This window comes from Bison bison, unplaced genomic scaffold (genome assembly GCF_000754665.1).
Source record: "Bison bison bison isolate TAMUID 2011002044 unplaced genomic scaffold, Bison_UMD1.0 scf7180017864354, whole genome shotgun sequence".
Classification (NCBI taxonomy): domain Eukaryota; kingdom Metazoa; phylum Chordata; class Mammalia; order Artiodactyla; family Bovidae; genus Bison; species Bison bison.
The window spans coordinates 2,542,619-2,549,974 of NW_011494926.1; the positions used below are offsets into that span (position 1 = coordinate 2,542,619).

General features: G+C 42.6%; 1 long non-coding RNA gene across 2 annotated transcripts in view; it reads right to left on the minus strand.

Annotated features, from left to right (window-relative positions):
* Positions 1-7,255, minus strand: part of LOC104999556 — a 177,514-nt gene extending 170,259 nt beyond the window's left edge. For both annotated transcript variants that reach the window (XR_826613.1, XR_826612.1), the window contains exon 1: positions 7,147-7,255. This is a non-coding gene — a long non-coding RNA (uncharacterized LOC104999556). The remainder of the gene's footprint in view (positions 1-7,146) is intronic.
* Positions 7,256-7,356: the final 101 nt, after the last annotated feature.

The window sequence follows — 7,356 nt, forward strand, 5'->3', positions numbered from 1 at the left end:
TAACAGTTGTACAAAGTTCATGAGAAAAGGGTGACAAATAATGGGAAGATAATCATTTGTCTGTTGCCACAAACCCTGGCCCTGCCTGAGGTTGAAATGTTCCTAGGATGACTTGTATATATTAACAGAATATTTTTGGGAAATTTAAATATTTCAGCTTCTGTCTAAAACTGTCTTATCTGAACTCCATTCTAAAGTTAGAGTACTGGAGACATTAAGGGTCTTTTTCACCCACACCCACCCACATACATTCAGAGAGTCTTAGCTTTTTAATAAACCACTCAATATGTACTGCCAAAATGAGAGAATAACAGACACTGAGGCTCAGAGGGAGCTAACACCTGGGCCACTGCCCTGCTCAGAGGTGTCCCCTTTGGAAGCCTTCTTCTTAGCCCTGCTGAACCAACAAACCCTCAAGCATCAACAGTACCCAGCTGAAAATGACTTAGTGCATAACTGCTAAGTAGCTTCAGTTGTGTCCAACTCTTTACAACCCTATGGACTGTAGCCTGCCAGGCGGCTCTGTCCTTGGAGATTCTCCAAGCAAGAATACTGCAGTGGGTTGCCACACCCTCCTCCAGAGGATCTTCCCTGAGCCAGGGATCAAACTGCATCTCTTCCGTCTCCTGCCTTGGCAGGCAGGTTCCCTACCATTAACGCCACCTGGGAAGCCCAGTTGACTTAGTAGATGCCCTTAAATGGCTTTCCTGTGTTTTCATGGCTATTTGCCTCATCTCCCATTTAGACTGTCAGCTCCTTGGACCTAGACACTGGCAAGTTCTCATCTCAAACCCACTGAGCAAAGTGATCAAGCCAGCAACTCCCAGGCCATGAAGACAGGAACCCTGCCCCCAGAAGGCCACTCCATGTTATTGAATAAGAAAGGGTAGTTGATAAATGTTTCCCCAAAATGCTAGAGAATAGGACTTGTAGTTCAAGACTCTAAATATTATTCTGAGTTGTTGTACTTTCACCTTCACAGGATCATCATGACCCAAAGAATTGAAAACCATGAAACATCATTGCCTTCTGAAGAACAACAAACACCTCTGTCACACATTGACTGTAACCGAATGTGTGTCTTCTTCCTAACAGAGGATGGAACTTCCAGCACCACTGCAGACACAAGGCTCCATCCCCAAGATATACACTTAAAAATTCACTGTTGGTAAGAGCCTAAATATCACTCTCACACAAGAAGGAATTCACATTTCTCAAGCATCTATATTTTCTGAACAAGTAATTAAATCAAGAGAACTTCCAGCCAGAAACAACCACATCAGCTAAATAGGTCCCACCTTCTCTCAAGTGCTCTAGTTTTTTGAGAAGGGGCTTCCCTTGTGGCTCAGCTGGTAAAGAATCTGCCTGCAAGGCAGGAGACCTGGGTTCAATCCCTGGGTTGGGAAGATCCCCTGGAGAAGGGAAAGGCTACCCACTCCAGTATTCTGGCCTAGAGAATTCCAAGGGGTCACTTTTACTCATAATTCATAAAAACAAAAATCAAATGTTTCTGTAGAAATACCATTAACAGCTGAATATAGCTAATAACAGTCACTGAAACATGCTTTAAATCTCTTTTTTATTCCTGCTGCTAAGTCCCATCAGTTGTGTTCTACTCTGTGCAACCCCATAGATGGCAGCCCCACCAGGCTCCACAGTCCCTGGGATTCTCCAGGCAAGAACACTAGAATGGGTTGCCATTTCCTTCTCCCATTTTTATTCCTACATAAACACAAATAAGTAAAATACATAAATCAAATTGGGGGCTTCCCAGGAGGCGCATGTGGTAAAGAATCCACCTGTCAATGCAGGAGACACAAAGAGACACATGTTTGATCCCTGGGTCAGGAAGATCCCCTCGAGAAGGGCATAGCAACAAACTCCAATATTCTTGCCTCGGAAAATTTTATGGACAGAGGAGCCTGGCAGGCTACAGTCCATGGGGTTGCAAAGAGTCAGACATAACTAAGCAACTGAGCACTTATATAATTTTTTAAACTTTTTGAAAATATTGAGGCAAAACAATTATTTTTACCAAATAAACTACCAAGCCCAAGTGAACTGAAATTATCACTGCTACTTATTGAGAACTTCCCATACACTAGCTTTTGTAGGTACTTTATATCATCCAATCCCAACAGCAAGTCTTTTACAGGTGGGAACTAAGGTTAATTACCTGACTCACTCATTCATTCATCTTATTTAAAAATATTTGAGATACTTATATGTGCCAGGTCCTTCAGTGCTGGGGATTAAATGGCAGGCAGCACCACTCGGATTCCTCATGGAGCTTAAAATACAGCAAAGGAGACAGTTAATAAACGATCATTCAATTGTTACATGAATGTTTGCAGCAGAGACGGTCAGAAGAACAAGGAGATCTGACCGAGTCAAAAGGTCAGAAAAAAGGTTTTCTAAAAAGAAGACAAGAGAGATTTGAAAGATAAGTCGGAGTTAACACAGCAAAAGGCCAGAAAGTGAAAGGGGAAATTGCATATACAAAAGTAATAGTCATAGTAGCAGAAAGCAGGGGGTGTGGTGGGTGTGACAAAGGTTGGGAAGGAAAAGTGGACAGACTGTAGGACCAGGAAATTGGGTTAAGGACTTGGATCTTTATCCCAGGAAAAATGAAAAGCCAAGTTTGAGCATCAAGGCATCCTGAGGAGATTTGCCCCAAATGGTTGGAATTTTCACAAAGAACCTGAAAGGCAAAAATAGTCCACTATTTGGGGGCTTTCTGGAAGCTATTTTAAAAATGCATTCTTGAAAGTTAGCAAAGTGCTAACTTCTAAATTTGAAGCTACAGGCTATTTAATTTTAATTATTAATATATTTCGGAAAAGGCAATGGAACCCCGCTCCAGTACTCTTGCCTGGAAAATCCCATGGATGGAGGAGCCTGGTAGATTGCAGTCCATGAGGTCACTAAGAGTGGGACATGAAAGAGCGGGACACGACTGAGCGACTTCACTTTCACTTTTCACTTTCATGCATTGGAGAAGGAAATGGCAACCCACTCCAGTGTTCTTGCCTGGAGAATCCCAGGGACAGAAGAGCCTGGTAGGAGGCCGTCTATGGGGTCGCACAGAGTTGGACACGACTGACGAGACTTAGCAGCAGCATTAATATATTTAGACTTTTGCCAAATGCATTTTTGAAGGAAAAGACTCATGAGTTTTCTTTTAGCTATAGTCTAGGTCCCCCATGATCAGTCTTTTTGTTAATTTATTATACAGTTAGAATATAGATGTTCCCTACAGATTTTCTTTCAAGCACATAAAATTTCCATAAAGATTTATTTTTAAACTTTACAATATTTACTATTCCAGGGGTTAAAAATCATGGCCTTAAACGACTTATTTCAGTCACTTGCTAATAATTACACAAAACACAATAGTAATTTCTAGGTTAACAGAATGACTCAAGTTTAGTCATTAAAAAAAATCTCAAAACTCTGTATTTAAGAAAATTCAGGTTAATAAAAAAATTTACTTAATTTCATTCATTCATTGGAAAGCACTTACTGAGTGTGAACGTTTAGGAATTTCAAAGTGAGTGTTTTTGGTTTTTTGAAAGAATAATATGGTAAAGAATCTATTTTCAGTTCCAGCCCACTAAGTCCAAGGCAGTCCCAATATATATTCCCTCAGATCCTTGGGGCAGATTAGCCTTTTGAATAGTCACACCCAACACACAGTTTGTATAGAAATGCTGTTTTATACAACCCCACAATATCCTCAAATGATCCACAATTCACTGTAACTTCATAATACTTCCTGTCCAAAGGATCAGGACAGGAAGAAGAAATTGAGTCAGCATGCACCCATCTTCCATTTACCAAATTGAACATTTTTCGACCTGACCTATTAACTGAGATTAATTCAGGGCTGGCTGGCAGCCTGGATGTGATGGCATCTGAATTATAAGAAGGACCATCATGCAATGTGTTTGACATCTTCCTCAGAGAACAAGCTGAACTTCCTATGCCCTTTTGATCACAGGTCCACATAATGGAAAGTATAAAGCCCAAAACTCCTATTTTCAGAGGCTAAAATCTTAGTAATATCCAAATACTCATTTCAATTTGTGGTTTTTACTTTAGCATCTAGGTTAAAAAGATTCCAAAATAAAGGGCATGCGTGTGTGCTAAGTCACTTCAGTCACATTCAACTCTTTGTGACCCCATGGACTGTAGCCCCCACGCTCCTCTGTCAATGGGGATTCTCCAGTGGGTTGCCATGCCCTCCTCCAGGGTATCTTGCCGACCCAGGGATTGAACCCATGTCTCCTGCAGCTCCTGCACTGCAGGCAGATTCTTTACTGCTGAGCTACCAGGGAAACCCCAAAATAAAGGGACCAAATGTTAAAAACAGAATAAAACATATAAACCTGGGACTATCTGGGGAAAGGCAAAGCAACAATACGATGGTCTCACCAATTAGACTTTCTCTCCAGACATCAGTCTTACAAGGGAAGAAGCCTGACTGTTAGGTCAAGGGATAAATATAATGGTAATATAATGAGAAAAATCATGTTGACCAGTAGAGAAATTTTGCCTTGTTACAGAAATTCAGTCCATAACTGACTTTTCATAAATTGTAGTAATACAGTTCCTAGAGCTGGCAGGAAGACTGATTAACCTGTAGAAATTGCCAAGTAGATAGATTCAGGTTGACTGTAAGATTTCTGAAAAAAACCAGACCAACCAGAGCCTCCAGTTCAAGATGAACCCATCACTTCTCTTACCCAAGGATGACTCCAGATCTTTCCCCCAGTCTAGCTAAGGATAAAAGGACATCACCAAAGAAGGTCAGATACAGAGATAAACTCTTCCCAGTCTTCCTAGGGATGTAGATAAGAACTGAGTGTTCTATTTTGAATTTCTATTGTAGCAACTCCCAATTCTCTCCAAGAAGTAACAGATACAGAATTTGAAGATTCAAAGCAATTCAAAAAGTAAAATGACTACAGTCCTGGCTGTCAAATCAAAAGGTCATTATTGCAAAGCCTTTAACTTAGGAAGGTCCCTCCCAAAAGAGTCCATGCATAATTTTATTAAGGCAATTGAGATACTCAATTTTTACTCTTGGAAGCAGTATACACTGTTGTGTATACTGGGCCATCTTTAAATAGGGATAGATAATTCACCTTGGTTATAAAACTAAAAACTAAATAAAACAATCAATGTTCTTCTTTGTCTCAAAAAACACAGCATATCACTGCAAGATATGGTTGGTTATCAAAACTGGATCTAAACCAGTAAAGCCAAGTGGTTCAGTCAATCTCATAAAAAAAAAACTGGAACTAGAGTTGTTTAAAACTACATTCTCCTGTTACTAGGATATAAACCAGAAACTTAGATGAGTGAGTGCAACCTTGGAAATATCTGACTTAACTTGTACAACAGACCTATTGGTAAATAAGCAGCCTACACTGTCGATCTGAGAAGGCGATGGCACCCCACTCCAGTACTCTTGCCTGGAAAATCCCATGGAGGGAGGAGCCTGGTGGGCTGCAGTCCATGGGGTTGCTAAGAATCGGACACCACTGAGCGACTTCACTTTCACTTTTCACCTTCATGCATTGGAGAAGGAAATGGCAACCCACTCCAGTGTTCTTGCCTGGAGAATCCCAGGGACAGGGGAGCCTGGTGGGCTGCTGTCTATGGGGTCTCACAGAGTTGGACACGACTGAAGCGATGCAGCAGCAGCAGCAGCAGCAGCAGCAGCAGCAGCAGCAGCAGCAGCAGCAGCAGCAGCAGCAGCAGTAGCAGCAGCAGCAGCACACTGTCTATGGAAGACTGGGGGAGGCAAAATTCACACCTGTTTATACACTGACTCATTTGAAAAAAACAAACTGAAGGTACTTAGAGTTAATAAAGGACTTTCCAGGTGGCTCAGGGGTAAAGAATCCACCTGCAATGCAGGAGATGCAGGAGACAGGTTTGATTCCTGTGTCAAGAAGATTCCCTGGAGAAGGAAATGGCAACCCACTCCAGTATTCTTGTCTGGAGAACCCCATGGACAGAGGAGCCTGTCAGGCTACAGTCCATACGGTTGAAAAGAGTTGGACACTACAGAAGCGATTGAGTCAGCAAGTGATAGTTAAAAAAAGGAAGTCCAAAGAAATGAACACAAAATTAAAAGGCAGAAATAAGATCCCACTGGTCAATGACTGCGATTAAGAGCACCTGTTACTTTGTGCCTCCAGAGAACTAGAGGTAAGTGTTGGGGTAGCAGGTGTTTCCAAAGATTGGGCATTTTTCAACATCAGTCAAGCAGGAACACCTGTTCACATATTAGGGTTACCTCTCTCGAACTCTCCACAACACATTTGAAAATGGACTCCATTGTGAAGTTTTACATAACATTCTTTCAAAACTCTAAAGTATCTCCCCAAATTAACCCATTATAATTTTGGCACATAACATGAAATCAATTTTAGGACACATTATAATAGCTACACCAAACACTTCACTAGGCGTGCATGCACGCGCGCACACACACACACACACACACACATACTTCCTCTTGGGGATCACAACTAAGTAATCTTGGAGGCACAAGATAGTGCTTTATACACCACGTGCGGAAAGTAGCAACAATGAATAATAATTTAAAAAAAATAGTAAGGAGTAAATTAGAAAGAACCCAACAGATTCTCATTTTTACATTGCCCTTAAGGTATAGGTTAAATATTTTCCCAGCTTGCAAACCGGATGTTGGGTGAGCTAGATTACACGGAATTCCTTCCAGTTCATTAAAAATAAATTCCTAGATTCTTCCCTATTGGCTCTGTAAACACAGAAGGTGTTCTAAACAGCCAGAAGCTTCTAACTTAAAATTCCACTTTATGCTTTGAGCCCCAACAGCGTGTTTTCGCAGAGCTCCTGCAGTGCTGGAAACACAGCCTGACACAAGTATCCCCTAAGCAACAGCCGTCGGGTTTCTTTCACCTGTTCGGCCCGAGACTTGTTGGCCAGACTGAGGCAGCGAGTTCCCGCCAGCCTCGCACACCCTGGCTTTGGCCGCCAACTCCGTCCCCCTCGGGAAAAGCTGGGGTTCTTCGGCACCTGGGCCCCTCATTCGCATTCAAACGGAATGTGTCCGCTGAGAGGGTAGGGAAAGGCACCTGCTGTTGCACTTACATGAAAAACGTCTTTTTATTCTTTGTGAACCGGCCGGACCAAGATACATTTTGGAAGACAACCCCGGCTGCTCTCGTGGAGTCGCGTTGAAGAAAGCAACCCCAGCCCCGCTCCGGGCGAGTGGGCGCCCCCTGGTGGCCCGACGGGCCGCGAGCGCAGCGGCGCCTGCGTCCGCTCGGAGGCTCGGAGGACCTGAGGACCCGGGCGTCC